The following is a 21,559-nucleotide window of genomic DNA, read 5'->3' on the forward strand; positions in this document are numbered from 1 at the left end:
TATCAATATGATGGCTGACCCTATACTTGTCAGTATTCAGCCACACATTTCCTCCTGACAGGGACGACTGGTAGCTTGCCATGTCTCAATGCATTTTGAGAGACAGGTTTGCTGTGGGCAGACAGGGCCTGTTATGCCACTGTTGTTTTGCATTCCAACGCATATTCCTTCTGAGTTGGTGGTTGGTGCTTTGTTTTGTCATATCACATCTCATGCAAGTCAATGTCATCCCCCCTGTTGTGTTCGAGCCCCTTGGTACCCTGTAAACGGAGAGGATCGTTTTTAAAACCACTCACTCTTTCCCTATAGACTGATACATCAAATACAAGAATGTCACTCACTGAGTACATATTTACAGGTTTGAAATTCTCCCAAGATCTTGCGTTTATTTCAAGATTTGCCACTTTGTTACTGACACTCATACGGTAGGTATCTAAAAGAAATACTGTATATTCACATTTGGAATGTTAGTCATGCAACAAAATGAACTACTTGTAACGATTTTCCTCCTCTTCTGAGGAGGAGTAGGAAGAATCGGACCAATATGCAGCATGGTAAGTGTTCGGCATTTTAATCAACAGCACTGAACACTAAAAATACAAAGTAACAAAAAGAACAACCGAAACAGTTCCGTCTGGTAAACTACATACAAAGACAGAAAACAACTACCCACAAATCATAGTGGGAAAACAGGCTGCCTAAGTATGGTTCTCAATCAGAGACAACGATTGCCAGCTGCCTCTGATTGGGAACCATACCAGGCCAAACACATAGAAATAGAAATCCTAGAAAACACAACATATAATGCCCACCCCAACTCACGCCCTGACCAAACTAAAACAGAGACCTAAAAAAGGAACTAAAGACAGGACGTGACACTACTATTATATATGAGCTCAGTCTACAGTTGATCAATGATCTTCAGCTCTAGGCTTTTATTTGAAACATGACCCTTCATCTAGGAACTGAGAGCGTGTTGAACTAGCAAGCTTGTTGTCTCTACACTCCTATAAGCAATAAATGATCAGCTGGAGGATCTTAAGTGCATTTTAGATACATATCAAGTAATACAGGCATCAACACATCACACTAAGTACAACCCATTACATGGATTTGGGTCTGTTAAAAATATTCTGTTATTACACTAAAAGTGTCTCTACTCCAGGACTGTTCCTTTGAGCTATTTATCAATTCTCTTACATCATACATTCTCTCTATAATTGTCAAATACACTAATTGCCTATTGGCATCATTCTTCAATGGGGTACCACAGAGGACAGCATGTCCATAGCAGCAATGCAACAGCACTTGTAAACTCATAATATACACAAGTATACTTTTTGCTCTACAGAGAGTATTTTAGAACAATCTTTATAATTATCCAGTAAGATGCAAGCTCAGTCTGACAACCTCTACTTCAAACTCTAATGTGCTGTTTCATTAAAGATGAAAAAGGAAGGAATAATCATGGAGAACATGGCGGGACTATGAAAGAAAAGCTTATTAGTATCTCTTTATACATGTCCTTCAACCAGCAACAACACTTCTTATTGTGAACACATTCAGTGTGCTGAGCTGCATTAGATGAGGAAGTACAACTACCGGGCACATTTGAGACGATTGGTTAGCAAAAGTATGACAAGTGGCATAGATTATTGAGGTCGTTTCTATCCTGCTGAAGAACTCTACAGGCAGATTGGACCGGCTACTGTTTTAACATCAGACAGCCATCCGATCCAAACAGAGGAAATTAAGTGTTTGTGCTGTCCCGGACAGTTGCGGCTGGGCAGATTGACCCAGAATAGTTCATGCTTTTTCTGGTTTGACTGCAGGGAAGGGTCAGCAGAGATGTCTGCTACAAAGTCTGCTACAGAATTGACTAAAACACTACTTTGTGCTCAAGGCAATACTGTAGTATCAAATTCTATTGGCGCTAACAATCAATGCAGCACTCATAGGGCCGAAGGAGTCCTAGCTGACCAAACATATTAGAGAGCATAAAACATGCAGAGTGTTTGCAAATGATGATTCCCACAACAGCAATTTATGCATCATGAACGTCAAGGTTAGTAGGCCTTTATTAGGTAGCTTTGAGCCCTGCTCTCCCTAGCACTAAGGCCCATAGTAACTACAAACTCCTTAGTGCAGGGGTCGGCAACAGGCAGCCCGTGTGCCAAAACTGACCTGTAAGTGATTTTGTTGACCCCCCAAAGTGTTTTGGGATTTTAGTTTTTAGTTAAAAAATATATATACTAAAATCATTGGAAATAATAATTTGTTCTTAACTGACTTATCCAGTTAAATAACGGATAAAAAAATCTCCTTTTGGGCTTAGTTGTGGTCAATTTATAGTGTACTAATTATTGTAATAATGTTCTGGCCCCCCGACCATGCGCACCACCAAAAAAACGGCCCGCAGTTTAATTGAATTGCCTACCCCTGCCTTAGTGAATGAGCTGCAAAGAGCTTAGAGAAGTGCTTGTCTGGGATATCAGCCTAATCAATATCATCTGATGCAGCTACTGAAAGAATATCCAGATCAATGTCACCTTCCTTGATTCAAAAAGCAGATATGGTCTAAGAGCTTGACTGGTTGGCTTGGCTGGCGACTACAGTACAGCAAACACTAGTTCATGTGTGGATAATAATATCATATCTCTTCATTGTAATTCCCTTATAAAGACAGTGACATCTATGCCCTGTAGCAGTAGTCTAAGGCTGTGCCAATGGAGGAACGGCCACATTGTAGAGGAGCGGTTCTTGGAGGAGACAGGTGCCACCTGTAATCTTGTTATCTTTGCTCCATAGAGTCAACAGAGAGGCTGGGAGGCTGATTTGTAGCTTGGGTATAATAATGCTCTTTAGCAGTAGCAGAAGGGACAGTATGAGATGCTCCAAAGAAAATTACATGGTCAATATGTCCATCTTCCATCTGAATCAGGATATCAGGATTCTAATGAACCTAGCTCAACTTGACCTTACCTGTCATTGGAAATACAGTAACAGTCAAAAGTTTGGACACACCTACTCATTCAAGGGTTTTCTTTATTTTTACTATGTTCTACATTGTAGAATGATAGTGAAGACATGTAGAAAACAAAAAATAGTTATATATATTAGATTTTAGATTCTTCAAAATAGCCACCCTTTACCTTGATGACAGCTTTGCACACTAGTTTAAAAAAGGTTACATTTTTTAAAAATGGCATTCTCTCAACCAGCTTCCTGAGGAATGCTTTTCCAACAGTCTTGAAGGAGTTCCCACATATGCTGAGCACTTGTTGGCTGCTTTTCCTTCACTCTGCAGTCCTACTCAATTGGGTTGAGGTTGGGCAATTGTGGAGGCCAGGTCAACCGATTCAGCACTCCATTACTCTCCCTCTTGGACAAATAGCCCTTACACGGCCTGGAGGTGTGTTTTGGGTCATTGTCCTGTTGAAAAACAAATGATAGTCCTGCTAAACGCAAACCAGATGGGATGGCGTATGTCTGCAGAATGCTGTGGTTGCTATGCTGGTTAAGTGTGACTTGAATTCTAAATATATCACAGACAGTGTCACCAGCCAAGCACCCCCACACCATCACACCTCCTCCTCCATGCTTCACGGTGGGAACCACACATGCAGAGATCATCCATTCACCTACTCTGCATTTCAAAGACACAGTGGTTGGAACCAAAAATCTCAAATTTGGACTCATCCGACCAAAGAACATATTTCCACCAGTCTAATGTCCACTGCTCGTGTTTATTGGCCAAAGCACGTCTCTTCTTAGTATTGGTGTCCTTTAGAAGTAGTTTCTTTGCAGCAATTTGACCATGAAGGCCAGATTCATGCAGTCTCCTCTGAACAGTTGATGTTGAGATGTGTCTGTTACTTGAACTCTGTAAAGCATTTATTTGGGCTGCAATGAACTTATCCTCTGCAGCAGAGGTAACTCTGGGTCTTCCTTTCCTGTGGTGGTCCTCATGAGAGCCAGTTTCATCATAGCGCTTGATGGTTTTTGCAACTGCACTTGAAGAAACTTTCAAAGTTCTTGACATTTTCCAGATTTACTGACCTTCATATCTTAAAGTAATGATGGACTGTCATTTCTCTTTGCTTATTTGAGCTGTTCTTGCTGTTCTTGTCTTTTATCAAATATGGCTATCTTCTAACCCTAACCCTAACCCTAACCCACCCAAACCTTGTCACAACGCAACTGATTGGTTCAAACTCATACTGGGAAGAAATTCCACAAATTAATTTTTAACAAGGCACACTTGTTAATTGAAATGCATTCCTGGTGACCTCCTCATGACACTGGTTGAGAAAATGTCAAGTGTGCAAAGTTGTCATCAAGGCAAAGAGTGGCAACTGAAGAATCTCAAATATACAATATATTTAGATTTGTTTACACTTTTTTGGTTACTACATGATTCCATACGTGTTATTTCATATCTTTGATGCCTTCACTATTATTCTACAATGTAGAAAATAGTAAATAAATAAAAACTTTGAATGAGTAGGTGTGTCCAAACTTCTGACTGGTACTGTACATCTGGTTCTACCTTGAGTCCTCATCTTCGCTTCCCAGTCAATCAACTGCTCACTCTCATCATCAAGCTATAGAGGTGATTTCTGTTCTTTAAACACCATGTGTTTCTGCCTCTCTCCATTCAATGGTCCTTTGCTCCTCTGGTACAGTGTGCTCCCTCCATGCTGACTGTGGTGACTAGCTGTGTTCTCTGCTGCCCTTGAGCTCCATCCTACATCTCATGCTTTGCATGCCACATGTAACAGGTCAACCCTTTGGCTCCCCAGCCCCAGGACCCAGCCTGGTTTATCTGCTAATGCCAAGAGAGACCCTGGTCTGCCCCAGGACGAGATGCACGCTCCAGGCCTATGCTCATCACCCAGGTCCCCTGGGGGTACTAAAAGCAATTTCCCCTTATTCAGATTTTAAGCTCAACTTTAGGGGCGGCTAAAGGTATAGGTATAGGTATAATATGTATCAACCGACCGATCATTCTAAAGGTTGTTTGCTTAGTTAGAATACCACATTTTACATGAGCAAGTCAAACAGCACTATCTTCTAGTTTCATTGTTTCATAACTAATCTTTAGTACAACAGCATGCACATTTTTTGTTAACACTAACACTCGGGAGGCGAAGGTCAAGTAATGCGTCCTCTGAAACATGACCCGCTTAACCCAGAAGCCAACCACACCAATGTGTTGGAGGAAACACCGTTCAACTGACAACCAAGGTCAGCCTGCAGGGTACTTGCCTCCCACAAAGAGTCCCTAGAGCGCGATGAGCCAAGGAAAGCCCCACCAGCTAAACCCTCCCCTAACCCGGAAGATGCTTGGCCATTTGTGCACCGCCTTATTGAACTCCCGATCACAGCCGGTTGTGATACAGCCCGGGATCGAACCCGGGTCTGTAGTGATGCCTCTAGCACAGCTACGCAGTGCCTTAGACCACTGCGCCACTCAGGAGGCCCATGTTAACACTTTTCTAACAGAAATTGCCGGCAATGGGTACTTCTTCATGAAATGTGTACTGAACCTGCTGTGCCTACTCCTATTATGAGCAGTAGTACAATAGTGAATGAATTTGGCTATATTGCTTCCTGTGAAGTTATCTTACACATAACAAAACAGATGTTATTGTTTTATACAGCTGTTTGACATCCATACCTCATTGAGTACATCTCTACAGTGGGTAGGCTCTGCATAATCATTTTCAAATCCAGATTTTATTTCATTATCCCAATACAGATCTGGTGGTTTTGGCATGTCTCTTTCCTCTCGTTTCTGCAGTGACAGATAAAACCCATATCAGTCCTGATTTCATAATGCTAACACATGATAGCAGCAACCAGAGCAGCTGCTGTAACACAATGCAACAGACTGGCAAGCCAGAGAGGCTAGATTAATCTCACCCTGCTGCCTATACTGCCAACCTAGAAAGCAGCAGCAGCCTTCCCACCTATCTGCTTGTGGATCTGTTTAACTATTCCCTATTGTCATTTGAAATTATTCTCACATATTTCTTGATATTGTGTGTATTCATGTATCAATATCAAATCCATGTAGTCAGTATTTGTATTTATTATGGATCCAGCTACTCTTCTTGGGGACCGGTAAAATGAAGGCAGTTATTCCATTTAAAAAACATTACAATACATTCAGATTTCACAACACACTAAGTGTAGGCTCTCAGGCCCCTACTCCACTACCACATATCTACAACACTAAATCCATGTGTATGTGTGTGTATAGTGCGTATGTATTATCAAGTGTGTGGATGCATCTGTCTGTGCCTATGTTTGTGTTGCTTCACAGTCCCTGCTGTTCCATAAGGTGTATGTTTACCTGTTTATTAAATCTGATTCTCCTGCTGCATCAGTTACCTGATGTGGAATAGAGTTCCATGTAGTCATGGCTCTATGTATTACTGTGTGCCTCCCATAGTCTGTTCTGGACTTGGGAACTGTGAAGAGACCTCTGGTGGCATGTCTTGTGGGGTATGCATATGTGTCTGAGCTGTGTGATAGTCATTTAAACAGACAGCTCGGTGCTTTCAACATGCTTTGACAAATACTAGTTGTGATGAAGTCAAGGTCTCCTCCACTTTGAGCCAGGAGAGATTGACATGCATATTATTGTTAGCTCTCTGTGTACATCCAAGGGCCAGCCGTGCTGCCCTGTTCTAAGCCAATTACAATTTTCCTAAGTCCCTCTTTGTGGCACCTGACCACACAACTGAACAGTAGTCCTGGTGCGACAAAACTAAAGAGTGTAGGACCTGCCTTTTTGATAGTGCTGTTAAGAAGGTAGAGCATCACCTTATTATGGACAGACTTCTCCCCATCTTAGCTACTGTTGTATCAATATGTTTTGACTATGACAGTTTATAATCCAGGGTTACTGCAAGCAGTTTAGTCACCTCAAATTGCTCAATGTCCACATTATTTAACATTATTTAGTTGAGGTTTAGGGTTTAGTGAAAGATTTTGCACAATCTTTTTATTATCAATTTCTCTCAGCCAATCATCAGTCTTTTGTGTAAGTGCTGTGCTTGTTGAGTGTCCTTCCCTATAAACTTGCTGAAAGTCTGTTGTCAATTTGTTTTTTAAAATGGTATTGTATCTAGTCAAACACATTGTTTTCCCAAACTTTGCTAAGGTTGTTAACAGGCTGATTGGTCGGCTATTTGAGCCAGTAAAGGGGGCTTTACTATTCTTAGGTAGCAGAATTACTTTTGCTTCCCTCCAGGCCTAAGGGCACACACTTTCTAGTAGGCTTAAATTGAAGATATGGCAAATAGGAGTCGCCACATAGTCCGTTATTATTCTCGGTAATTTTCCATCCAAGTTTTCAGACCCCAGGAACAATCATTTGTTCTCCTCTTCCACACTCACTTTACGGAATTCAAAATTACAGTTCTTGTCGTTCATAATTTGGTCAGATATACTTAGATGTGTAGTGTCAGTGATGTTGCTGGCATGTCATACCTACATTTGCTAATCTTGCCAATGAGATAAATCATTTCATAAATGTGTCATGTGCAACGTCTGTTTGCTCCTCATTACACACTACGGACCAACAAATAGTATTTACATCAACAACATAGGAATCACTACAAAACTTATTGTATGACCTCTTATACACTATATTAGGCCTAGCCTTTGGAACTTTGGTTTTCCTAGATATGGCTACTATATTGGAGGCCAAAAGTCTGTGTAGCCAATAGAGAGTCAGAGTCCCGAGTGTGGGAACAAACACAGTCTGTCTGTAATGTCATTCCTCCTCCTCTTCTGAGGAGGATTAGCGAGAAGGATCGGAGGACCAATGCCCAGGGTGGTAAGTGTCCATAAAGTTTATTTTAAGACATAAACTGAACACTATGAAATACAAAATAATAAATGTGAACATGAACGAAACCGAAACAGTACCGTGTGGCAACAAACACTCACACGGAAACAAACACCTACAACTCAAAAGTGAAACCCAGGCTACCTAAGTATGATTCTTAATCAGAGACAACTAACGACACCTGCCTCTGATTGAGAACCATACTAGGCTGAACACAAAACCCCAACATAGAAAAACAAACAGACTACCCACCCCAACTCACGCCCTGACCATACTAAAGGAAGACAAAACAAAGGAAATAAAGGTCAGAACGTGACACTGTCCCACGGTTGGGTAAAGAAAGTTTGTAGTCACAAAGTATGCAGGAGTCATGAGGCAAATAGCAAAATAGCAAAATGCACAAGAAAAAAACAACATATAACGACTTGGGGCTAGTAAGTTCAACGTGATCAATACATATTGATGATTTCATTCCTGTGCTGTTTATTACTACCCTGATAGGTTGACTGATCACAGTTATAAGCTTTTTCTTGAGTGGGCAAGTTGATGAAAGCCAGTCAATATTTAAATGACCCAGAAAATATACTTCTCTGTTGATATCACATACATTATCAAGCATTTGGTCTATAGCAGCTTCCCACAAGAATGGGCTTTCGGTGAGACAGAAGAACCTAAAGCCATATTACTTCAACATGATAATGTGTATGATAAATGATAATGTGTATGATAATGTGTATGATAATGTGTATGATAATGTGTATGATAATGAGGCTCTCATGATGGCTGATTTCATTAGGCAAAGGCATGGCACCAGAACCCTGGATATCTACTGTAACACGGTCCAATGCGCTGACAAGCAAGAGAAGGGTGATAACCTATCTCACCCCAACTGCTGCATAGATAGTCCAAATCTAAATACACAATGATCCACTGGGTACACACTGGTTGACTCAATGTTGTTTCCAAGTCATTTCAATAAAATGAGGGTGAACCAACGTGGAATAGACGTGGAATTTATGTCTTTGCCCAGTGGGAAGGCCTGTTGCACTTGTTGTTTAATTTATTCATAACACTAATCCAATAGGGCTCAAGCGTATTAACGCAACTAAGAATAGACCTCATTAACCTCTGTGTTCAGATATTTTTACAAGCCACTTATAGCAGGCCCTTATTATGTACAAACATGGAGCACGTATTTAAAATACATTACCTGGTGCTGCAGCTTCAAATGTCAATGGTTCTGACTGAAACAAATGCTTCAACAGCTCATTCAAATATTCAACATGCACACCCAAAGCAATAGATATCCTAAACTCTATAAACCTGGGGCTATTGATTCCTATTGTTGTAGTCTTCATACCCATAAAGGACCCAGTACTTTGCTCCACGCATGGCTAGGTTGTTTTATCTGTGTGATGAATGTGTGTCTCTTATCTTCACCTTTGAAGGAATCCGTCCAACAGGGTGTGGCCATTGCAACACATAAACCATGTGACAGCTCGTCTCCGTCTCAGCACTTCATTGCACTGGGCAGGCTGGGCAGCTGTGGAGAAGTGGTGCCCCTGATGTGCCAGAACATGGAGTCCCATTCCTGATTGAGATGGATGAGCAGATAACGCAGCTGCACCTGGTGAACGGTACTAACCAGTGGTGGAGTGGCACTGCAAGCTTCTATGTAAAATGCATGCGGCATACTGCACTACTGATGTAGCAACTCAGCGAATCGATGTACACAGTTTCCCCTTGGTATGTCAAAGGAGAGTGGGACGAATTTAAATATGAGGGGATGTATGCCTCATTTAATGGTAAGCGTTTTGATATTTTGCCTCCATCTCTCTTTAATGGATTTACAACCTTCACTACTCCACTGTTTACATCTGACATCTCACCTTATTTCTCCCATCTACATTGCCTGAGTGTACAAAATATATAATCCTATGAAACCCACATGCTGACCTCTTTGAGCCCTCTACTGAGTCTGAAGACTAGGATTGGCAAGGACACAAATACCTCCTATCTCTGGAGACTGCCTACAGAGACATAGCCTATTATTCCAGAAACTAACAACATAAATATTGAATGCCTGAAAAAGAGAAAGTAGAAAATAATCCTAAAAACAATGGCTACCTTTTTGACCATAAGACTATATTCAAACTGAGGTCCATAATACCTTCGCTAGCTGCTAGAGATAATATTGTGTTGCCATTGTTTTTTAACGTTTGCATAACTCTGTGTTGTTGTTTTTGTCGCACTGCTTTACTTTGTCTTGGCCAGATCGCAGTTGTAAATGAAAACTTGTTTTCAACTGGCCTACCTGGTTAAATAAATGTTAAATAAATAAATAAATAATAATAATAACTTACTTTTTGATTTCCTATGTTCTCTTTTGAACGACTCTTAATAAACATTTCAAAGACTGCATCACTTATGAGCACATTAATTGGTGAGCTAACTAATTAATTTGCATATTGTCCTGTATAGTAACGCCGCTTTCAGGAGTCTACCTAATACAACCTGTAGTTTTCTATGGTTACTTTGTTACGTGGGAAAAGGCTATGTGGCGCTATTGTAAATTTACAACCAGATTCAGCACCATGGTCAGCTATGAGCTCGGAATGCCGAATTATGAAGTACAGCACCACTGGCCAGTGGACAGCGACCGTAATACACAGGGTCAGCTCTGCTGCCGCACTGTAGCATTCTAGTCTACTCATGATCATTAATAATATGTAATATATATATATATATATATATAGAAAAAATGCCGTTACATTGGGCTTCGCTTCCTTCTCAACGTCGCGCCTATGGGTTAACGTTAAGTCTATGAGAAAAGCGTGCCTTGATTTGCAACCCATGGATAAAAATCGGAACATTCACATTCGTTCCTTATGCATTCGATTAGTCGGTACTGAACTGAATAATAGACGGCTGTAGCTTAGCAGTCAGTGTCCCCAAGCGGCCATTGGGATTTTCTACAGTGATACACATTCTCCAGTTCTGCTGCTAACTTCAGAAAAGTCGACATTGTGCTGATGCAGACACGCCCGTGCCACTTGCGCTCCAAGCAGGCTGGTCTGTGCTTTCAATCAACATTGGCAACTTCAATGGAGGATTCAATTGACGTAGTTATGTGTGGCCCATGTGTTCTGTATTCAAGCACCTTTTGATCTGAATGCCCACACAGCTTCAGTGGTTGTAGCCAAGCAACACAAACATATGATAATGAATGCAGAATGCATGCTGCTTCTACAGACACAGACCGGCCTTGAACCAATCTATTATCTGACTTTGTTCCCTCTGGTAATTTGATTACACACATCACGTAGAAATAGCCTAATTAGGGTCCATTACAACGAATCCATATAAGGGTACGTATTCCTTAGGAAAATATCCTTATCGGCAGCTGCATGACTCTCCACCACACAGATTAAATTCCAAACCAGGTGAATAACCCAATACTGCGAAAGGTCAATTGAAATATTTGTGTGTTACTAGGCTACAATGTCAACCATCTCATATGAAAATGAATATGAGTCTTCTATCACCATACAACAATGTTATTATGTTGGTTGCTTTACCCAGGCTGCCCGTTGTCTCACAGCACTAGTTGTAGGCTACAGCCTACTGTTTATCATCCTTATTTATCATCCTGATAGGACGCTTTTGCACCTATACAGATGTAGGCTACAGCCTAGTGTTTACCATCCTTATTTATCATCCTGATAGGACGCTTTTGCACCTATACAGATGTAGGCTACAGCCTAGTGTTTACCATCCTTATTTATCATCCTGATAGGACGCTTTTGCACCTATACAGATGTAGGTTACAGGCTACGAGACTTAAATCAGCAAAATCATTTAACAAAACCGGTCCAGAGCATCAGACGCTATTTATATCAAAATGCAATTAGTCAGACAATACTTTAAATTGAATAGCCTATGCGGCATGCACGCATTAATAGCCTATAGTTTATACTGACAAATGGCACAGCAGTTTCTGTTCGCATCACCTGAACATTAAATAACAAGATATCTGTAAACACTACACACAATATCAAATCATGCACCAACGTGTGAGGCCGAAAAAAAGTGTATAGCACAACACTAATTTGCCATTTATTGAGCATGCAATTGCTGTGATCAAAGATAAAATACATGACTGACTTACCTTTACGGGTGTTATTAATAGGATACGCCGCGGATGTTTATGGGTAGGCACATGGGCGTTATTTCCACTGTTCAAACATTGTCTTACTGAAGCATTTTTAGTCGAAGAGGAGTGAAATTGACGAGAAAAGTATAACCAACAACGGGTTGACTTTAACTTCAGAAATTGGTCGACAAATTGTTAGGCGAAGTCCTTTCTTAAACCATAATTATCAAAAATCCAGTGACCGAGGCAGATGTCACGGGAAAGATATATCCCTGATAACTGCATCGGGTTAAAACCCCACCTTAATCCCAATACAATCCAAGTGAGACTGAAAAAGATATGCAAACGAAAAACCAAATCCGAAATCCAGCTATCGTCCCAGGAAAGTGTAGCCTGTCAAATGAGTAGCCTGTCAAGTGAGCCTTGCCGCTTTGAATAAGACACGTTGGGCTGCATTAGAGGTATATTCATATAGTGCAATATGCATGTACCAATTTTGGCATTATGAATGATGAAGGTAGAAAGACATGCAGTTAAGGATCCTTTGAAGCAATGGGTTGTCAGACTGGTGTTTTTGAACGGACACGCGATTGAAACAGACGCATTTGGATTGGTGTTACATTCAGCCACACCGTTTCTGATATTCTGCCTTTAAAAGTCTGAGATGTTTGTGAAGGTCGACGACTACAATGACAGCCTAGAATAGATAACCACTATTTATTGTATTTTATGATAATCAAATCAAGGTTGCCAAACATCCTGCTCTCCTTGATAATGTTGGCCGTTAACTTCCCTTGTCGTTTGAAGGAACACCACCCACGCATAGTTTAACGCGTGTATTTCTCTTGATAGCCAATATATGCTTACCCACGCGAGCAATTAGTTTTCATACATGGCTTGCTTCTTTGTCCACTCGTTCTGCAAAAACAATGCGGTCGATTTTTCCGGGCAGGGTAGTGGCAGAATTAATCCTGCTTCATTCCATATAGAGCGAGCAGGCAAGATTTTGCAATGCGTCTCTACTCAACAGCATAACACTTGCGTAATAGGAGGATCACGACTGATAGGCTTACAAATGAATAGATATTTCCTCACCATGATGTCTTGAACAGATGCAGAACAGATCAAATATTTACAAAGTGGCCCACAGACGAATTCATGTTACACGAAGAACATTACTTTGCGACATATTCTCTATGACAGGCACAGCATTGCAGCAATGTGATGTCATTTAATTTAAGGTAATACACCAAACATTGCGTATTCTGGTCTCGGATGGGATGCTGATTAAGGTCTCTGATTTCTGGAGAGTTTATCCGTATTGGTGGGATGCCAAAGTGACATGGGATGGGACTTCAGAATGGGCTGGCTGTTGTGACCAGTACATAATGAGGTACTGCGTGGGGGGTTGTCTGAATGCCAGTTGAGCTGCACATTGTAAAAGTATTAGTTTTCAGATGATCATCCCTTTCTTCGTCACTCTCCACCTAATCCATATCTCATGGAATGTTGATGGAACAAATAGAACACATCATCTTTATTTGACAGGTTTAAACCTACCCCTATGGAAATGTGGTTGAGAAAAGTATATTGGTCAGTATCAGGATTACACTGACACCCCCATAATGCTCTCTTAAGGGTGTTTTCACATATAGTCCTCTTTCAAATAAACGATCTCAGTCCTCTTTAAAATAAACTATCTCAGTCCTCTTTAAAATAAACGATCTCAGTCCTCTTTAAAGTGAACGGGGGGGGAGGGGGGGAGGAGGAGGAGGGGAGGGGGGTTATAAAGCGAAATAACTCAGTTCTCTTTGTTTTCACATTTCTATGTTTAGAAAGGAACCAAGGTATTTTTCCAACATGCACTCCTAGTTTTTACAAAGTGCAGGACAAGCCATTCAATCAGAATGTGTTATCAGACAGCTACTTACATTTTGGAAGCTAATAGATTGCATTTCATTAAAATATGGGACATGTTAATTGTAATCAGACGATACTATTAACATGTACACTACAGTTCAAAAGTTTGGGGTCACTTAGAAATTTCTCTCTACGCCTATGTAGATATTCCATTAAAAATCAGCCGTTTCCAGCTACAATAGTCATTTACAACATTAACAATGTCTACACTGTATTTCTGATACATTTTTTGTTATTTTAAATGGACAAAAAATGTGATTTTCTTTTAAAAAAACAAGGACATTTCTAAGTGACCCCAAACTTTTGAACAGTAGTGTACATTTAATTGCTAACAGAATAAATAGCAACAGAACAACTGCAGAATAAATAATGCTGTAATTGGAAATTGTACACCCAATGTAGGCTACTGCCCCTTTAAGAGCTAGAATATATGTTATACCTTATGTTGTGATTCTCACCAAATAGGTTGTCTATTCACACTATTCAAAATCCACAGACAATAAACAGCTTATGAAGATATGTTAGCTGAAAGATCACATATTGTAAACAAATAATCTGAACTAAATCCTCTACGCATTTTGGAATTTTTGACCACCCTTGACAATCGTTAATCAATGTCCAAAAACAGCACACATTCTTTTCCCGCAAACCTACAGATCATCATCTTCTCTCTATTGTGGCACCAATATGACGGTTTATGGAAGGGGAAACAATGTTGCAGTAGTCTAGTGTGTGGTGCGGGAAAAAGGACAAGCGCACCTGGGGAGATTTGCGTTCACCTTGCCCTAAAAAAGGGAACCGGACCTCGGAATTCAAGCGAACCGAACTCAGGCCTCCTCTCGAGATGGTCTCAGTTCGGTTCGCTTCGGGGGCTCTTTTGAGGGGTCCGACTTCCTTAAGCGGTCCAGTGCGATTCGCACTGAGTTCACAAAAATTGGCTGAAAGGGACCAAGTGTGAAAATACCCTAAGACACCTCATAGTTCCTGACACACTCAGTCCTGTGCTGGATCAATGAAACTGGCCAAACAGTGCATGAAGAGACAACCTCGTGAATATCCACCCACCAGAAAAACAATGGGTAATCCACTCAGGGCTGCAAAGTGAGATACCACCAGCCACATCATCTCTTGGTGAAATGAATTGGGAGCATGTATAGTTGTGTGCTCTCTACACACTCTTTGTAAGATGAGAAACACTATTCTGTCCAACTTAAAGAACTGCATCTGGAAAAGATATCGATGCCTGTTGTTAAAATGGCCAGCTTCAGTCAACTGATTCTAGCCATCCTTTATGGTTAGCAGCTTCGTCTCCTATTCAGAAGACCCCCGCTTTTGTTAGTGTCTTATTGGTCAAGGTCACTTCACATACTTATTACCACATCTCGTTCAGCCTATCAGCAGCCTTGATTTCGGGGACTTCAGTTTCAGTTGGTCTATGACCCCAGTACGCTGTGTGGCCAGAAACGTGCCTTCCCCATCCTGATGAGCACTTCCACAGTTTCCCCTCCTTCTGAACTTTTCCTCCTGTGGACTGTGCATGCATCTAAATGAACATATAGTTCATATCTGTTCTCACTGAACATGATTTTCAGTTGTCTGAAACATGAGTGGTCAGATGTGTGTGTGATGTGTAAATGTGGACATCTTCTTCCATTAAACTCCCCTTAACTTGGACATCCGCCGCCTCATCCTTGTTCTGGCCGTAAATTCCGTGGTGGTTGCTACCGGCCTTAAGCCGGCACCAACGATTTCTTATTACATTCATGTTCCATCGATTCTCTACAACCCTACCCCTATTTTTCACCTGTAAAGCAGCTAAATGTCACAAACTGCATGGGACAGGAGAAAGTGCTGACTGAGGGAGTGTTTCCTGTGATGGTTATTCAAGTCTTTTATGTGGATACATTTTTTAAAGTAATTTACCACAGAACTCGACACCCAAGTCCCAAGTCGAGGAAGATTATGGCAACAAAAAACCACTGTTGCCAGCTGGATTCATCAAAAAGGCTTGCTGCTTTAACTGCACCTGCCATGAAATATTATGACAGACATCAGGTCATGCTTAGAAGACATTTTATTACAATGCATTTGAGATGGTGTATTTACAGTATCATCTTGACACGCTGTGGTCATTATGTTTTCATATAAAGGGTGTTTATCTCCAATATTATTATAATAACCTTTCAATAATTGACTTCAAAAGAAAGATCCAATGTTAACAATCCAAGAAAGACCAAGTGGGGTGTATTTCTCATACTCACACAATGATCTAACCATAACAACCTAATATCCCTCAACAACAATCATTTGCGCAATTGAATACTGGGATATTTTGCACAGTTTTCGTTTACTTGTCAATTGTTCATAATGAAATGTTGTAAATGAGAGCAAACCCAGCATGATTTAACATGCATGTACCTTTACCAACAGAGAGATCCTTTGATCATCTGCATACTCAGAGTCTGTGTAGCCTGCAGAATTGAAAGTCCATGAATATATGTGTGTTCATGGTGTAGATGAATGCATAGGGCGAATGCACTGCATGCTGATAGAAATAGAAAGAGAGCAAAGAAGGAAAGTCAATCCACCGTTTGTCAGGCTGCAACCTATGAGGCCAGGCTCCCTCTCCCCATAATGCACTGTAAAAGTGATTGATTGGTATGATATTGAGAGATTGTCCATCTGAACTGTCCTCACTCACCAACGTGATGAAATTACTGTGCACTGATCTTTGAAAGTGTAATCGCAGATTAGGTCAGTGCTATCCATCTATTCTGATGCGGAAACTTGCCATTTCCTAAAGTGCAGATCATACAAGAGGCAAATACACACGCACAGATCCAGAACTCACCACCAAGACACTAATATCCTTAGAGGCTGTGCTTAATGTTCTGGAACATATTAGAAGTTGATGCTTCCTGGCCCGGGTACAGGTGCACATGTGCCTGATATGGGCATTCTCGGCAGGTCGGCTACTGCGTAGCAATCTAGAGGTGCCAAAAGCCCCAGGCCCAGATTCACAAAACATTCTAAAGAAGAAATGTCTTCCTAATTGCCATTTTTTCCTTAACTATAGACTTAAGAAGAAAGTTAAGCAAAGTTGCTATTCCTCAAAAAGGTTATTGGAAAATATATTGCGCTGTTTTTTATGTTTCTCCTTAAGAAAAAAGTTAAGGAGAAATTGGATTCTTGAAAATAAAGTCCTTGGAAATGTTTTTAATTCCAACAAAGCTAAACTCTTGTCTTAAACTCAGGGCAGTGAGAGAAAAAGCTCATGGAAGCAGTTGAACATGTGTAATTCACTCACAAACTTCCTCTGAAAGTTTCAGGATTGATTATTTTAAACCAAAGAACATGTTTTAGAACAGTACGAAATATGCTAACATGATTGCCATTGCTATCTAAAACAGTTGCCTTGCAACACACATCTTAAGAACATTCTAAGGAAGATATTTGAGAAGCTTGTAAGAAAATCATTACATCTTAAGATATTGTTGAGGAATTGCACTTACGAACTATCTTCTAAAGTTATATATTTTTTTATTTTTCTTAAGTTTTTGCATAAGAAGTGTTTTGTGAATCTGGGCTTGTCTGTCTTTGTCACGTTCTGTCCATCGTTCGTATGTGTTTTCCTTGTTTTAGTGTTGGTCAGGACGTGAGCTGGGTGGGCATTCTATGTTGTGTGTCAGGTTTGTCTATTTCTATGTTTGGCCTGATATGGTTCTCAATCAGAGGCAGGTGTTAGTCATTGTCTCTGATTGGGAACCATATTTAGGTAGCCTGTTTTGTGTTGGGTTGTGTGGGTGATTGTTCCTGTGTCTGTGTTTTGCACCAGATAGGGCTGTTTTTGGTTTTCCACGGTCATTGTTTTGTAGTGTTCATGTTTATCCGTTTTGGTCCTCCTCTACTTCACCACAGGAAAACCCTGACAGAATCACCCACCAACCAAGGACCAAGCGGTGTGGTAACAGGCAACGGCAAAAGCAGCAGCAGGAGAAGGAACAGAGGCAGCAGCAACAGGAGCAGCAGCAGCAGCAGTGGGAGATGCTGCACTATTTGGATAAATGGACTTGGGAGGAGATCCTTGATGGAGAAGGACCCTGGGCAGAGCCATGGATGGAATTGGAGCTGTCGGTGAAGCAGAGTGCTGAGTCTGAGAGTGTGGAGGATGTATTGGACAGAGTAGAAAGAAAGCTGTTGGTTTGCCATAGTATGCACGGCATACCAGTGCCAGCACCACGCATCAGGCCTACAGTGCGTCCCGCCTTTCCAGTGCTGCCGGAGCCTTCCTCCTCTCCAGCGCAATTAGAGTCTCCCGCCTGTCCGGCGCTGTCAGAGCTACCGCCCCTCATGCCAGAGGCGCCAGAGCCCCTCATTCCAGAGGCACCAGTCTGCCCAGCGCCATCTGAGCTACCCGTCTGCCCTGTGCCGGCTGAGCTACCAGTCTGTCCAGCGCCGCCAGTGCCGCCAGTCTGTCCAGCACCGTCTGAGCTACCAGTCTGCCCAGCGCCGCCAGTGCCGCCAGTCTGCCCAGCGCCGCCAGTGCCGCCAGTCTGCCCAGCGCCGCCAGTGCCGCCAGTCTGCCCAGCGCCGCCAGTGCCGCCAGTCTGCCCAGCGCCGCCAGTGCCGCCAGTCTGCCCAGCGCCGCCAGTCTGCCCAGCGCCGCCAGTGCCGCCAGTCTGCCCAGCGCCGCCAGTGCCGCCAGTCTGCCCAGCGCCGCCAGTGCCGCCAGTCTGCCCAGCGCCGCCAGTGCCGCCATTCTGCCCAGCGCCGCCAGCGCCGCCAGTCTGCCCAGCGCCGCCAGTCTGCCCAGCGCCGCCAGTCTGCCCAGCGCCGCCAGTGCCGCCAGTCTGCCCAGCGCCCAGTGCCGCCAGTCTGCCCAGCGCCGCCAGTGCCGCCAGTCTGCCCAGCGCCGCCAGTGCCGCCAGTCTGCCCAGCGCCGCCAGTGCCGCCAGTCTGCCCAGCGCCGCCAGTGCCGCCAGTCTGCCCAGCGCCGCCAGTGCCGCCCGTCTGCCCAGCGCGCCAGTCTGAGCCAGTCTGCCCAGCGCCAGTCTGCCCAGCGCTACCCGTCTGCCCAGCGCCGTCTGAGCTACCCGTCTGCCCAGCGCCGCCAGTCTGCCCAGCGCCGTCTGAGCTACCCGTCTGCCCAGCGCCGCCAGTCTGCCCAGCGCCGTCTGAGCTACCCGTCTGCCCAGCGCCGTCTGAGCTACCCGTCTGCCCAGCGCCGTCTGAGCTACCCGTCTGCCCAGCGCCGTCTGAGCTACCCGTCTGCCCAGCGCCGTCTGAGCTACCCGTCTGCCCAGCGCCGTCTGAGCTACCCGTCTGCCCAGCGCCGTCTGAGCTACCCGTCTGCCCAGCCCGTCTGCTACCCCTGCCCAGCGCCGTCTGAGCTACCCGTCTGCCCAGCGCCGTCTGAGCTACCCGTCTGCCCAGCGCCGTCTGAGCTACCCGTCTGCCCAGCGCCGTCTGAGCTACCCGTCTGCCCAGCGCCGTCTGAGCTACCCGTCTGCCCAGCGCCGTCTGAGCTACCCGTCTGCCCAGCGCCGTCTGAGCTACCCGTCTGCCCAGCGCCGTCTGAGCTACCCGTCTGCCCAGCGCCGTCTGAGCTACCCGTCTGCCCAGCGCCGTCTGAGCTACCCGTCTGCCCAGCGCCGTCTGAGCTACCCGTCTGCCCAGCGCCGTCTGAGCTACCCGTCTGCCCAGCGCCGTCTGAGCTACCCGTCTGCCCAGCGCCCCGTCTGAGCTACCCGTCTGCCCAGCGCCGTCTGAGCTACCCGTCTGCCCAGCGCCGTCTGAGCTACCCGTCTGCCCAGCGCCGTCTGAGCTACCCGTCTGCCCAGCGCCCAGCGCCGCGCCGTCTGAGCTACCCGTCTGCCCAGCGCCGTCTGAGCTACCCGTCTGCCCAGCGCCGTCTGAGCTACCCGTCTGCCCAGCGCCGTCTGAGCTACCCGTCTGCCCAGCGCCGTCTGAGCTACCCGTCTGCCCAGCGCCGTCTGAGCTACCCGTCTGCCCAGCGCCGTCTGAGCTACCCGTCTGCCCAGCGCCGTCTGAGCTACCCGTCTGCCCAGCGCCGTCTGAGCTACCCGTCTGCCCAGCGCCGTCTGAGCTACCCGTCTGCCCAGCGCCGTCTGAGCTACCCGTCTGCCCAGCCCCGTCTGAGCTACCCGTCTGCCCAGCCCCGTCTGAGCTACCCGTCTGCCCAGCGCCGTCTGAGCTACCCGTCTGCCCAGCGCCGTCTGAGCTACCCGTCTGCCCAGCGCCGTCTGAGCTACCCGTCTGCCCAGCGCCGTCTGAGCTACCCGTCTGCCCAGCCCCGTCTGAGCTACCCGTCTGCCCAGCCCCGTCAGAGCTACCCGTCTGCCCAGCCCCGTCTGAGCTACCCGTCTGCCCAGCCCCGTCAGAGCTACCCGTCTGCCCAGCCCCGTCAGAGCTACCCGTCTGCCCAGCCCCGTCAGAGCTACCCGTCTGCCCAGCCCCGTCAGAGCTACCCGTCTGCCCAGCCCAGCCCCGTCTGCCCAGCCCCGTCAGAGCTACCCGTCTGCCCAGCCCCGTCAGAGCTACCCGTCTGCCCAGCCCCGTCAGAGCTACCCGTCTGCCCAGCCCCGTCAGAGCTACCCGTCTGCCCAGCCCCGTCAGAGCTACCCGTCTGCCCAGCCCCGTCAGAGCTACCCGTCTGCCCAGCCCCGTCAGAGCTACCCGTCTGCCCAGCCCCGTCAGAGCTACCCGTCTGCCCAGCCCCGTCAGAGCTACCCGTCTGCCCAGCCCCGTCAGAGCTACCCGTCTGCCCAGCCCCGTCAGAGCTACCCGTCTGCCCAGCCCCGTCAGAGCTACCCGTCTGCCCAGCCCCGTCAGAGCTACCCGTCTGCCCAGCCCCGTCAGAGCTACCCGTCTGCCCAGCGCCGCCAGTCTGCCCAGCGCCGCAAGTGCCGCCAGTCTGCCCAGCGCCGCAAGTGCCGCCAGTCTGCCCAGTGCCGCCAGTCTGCCCAGCGCCGCAAGTGCCGCCAGTCTGCCCAGCGCCGCAAGTGCCGCCAGTCTGCCCAGCGCCGCAAGTGCCGCCAGTCTGCCCAGCAAGTGCCGCCAGTCTGCCCAGCAAGTGCCGCCAGTCTGCCCAGCAAGTGCCGCCAGTGTGCCAGGATCCGCCAGTGTGCCAGGATCCGCCAGTGTGCCAGGATCCGCCAGTGTGCCAGGATCCGCCAGTGTGCCAGGATCCGCCAGTGTGCCAGGATCCGCCAGTCGGCCAGGATCTGCCGGAACCACCAGCCAGGAGGTGGACTAAGACAATTATGGAGTGGGGTCCACGTCCAGCGCCAGAGCCGCCACCGCGGAGAGATGCCCACCCAGACCCTCCCCTATAGGTTTAGGTTGTGCGTTCGGAGTCCGCACCTTGGGGGTGGGGGGGGTTCTGTCACATTCTGTCCATCGTTCGTATGTGTTTTCCTTGTTTTAGTGTTGGTCAGGACGTGAGCTGGGTGGGCATTCTATGTTGTGTGTCTGGTTTGTCTATTTCTATGTTTGGCCTGATATGGTTCTCAATCAGAGGCAGGTGTTAGTCATTGTCTCTGATTGGGAACCATATTTAGGTAGCCTGTTTTGTGTTTGGTTTTGTGGGTGATTGTTCCTGTGTT

At 45.4% G+C, this 21,559-nt stretch overlaps 1 long non-coding RNA gene across 1 annotated transcript in view; it reads right to left on the reverse strand.

The window, feature by feature from the left end:
• LOC123994261 overlaps positions 1–13,036 on the reverse strand; it is a 121,090-nt gene extending 108,054 nt beyond the window's left edge. The window contains exon 1 of the long non-coding RNA XR_006831609.1: positions 12,030–13,036. This is a non-coding gene — a long non-coding RNA (uncharacterized LOC123994261). The remainder of the gene's footprint in view (positions 1–12,029) is intronic.
• Between the last annotated feature and the right edge of the window lie 8,523 nt (positions 13,037–21,559).

The sequence above is a fragment of the Oncorhynchus gorbuscha genome, linkage group LG13, assembly GCF_021184085.1.
Source record: "Oncorhynchus gorbuscha isolate QuinsamMale2020 ecotype Even-year linkage group LG13, OgorEven_v1.0, whole genome shotgun sequence".
NCBI lineage: Eukaryota > Metazoa > Chordata > Actinopteri > Salmoniformes > Salmonidae > Oncorhynchus > Oncorhynchus gorbuscha.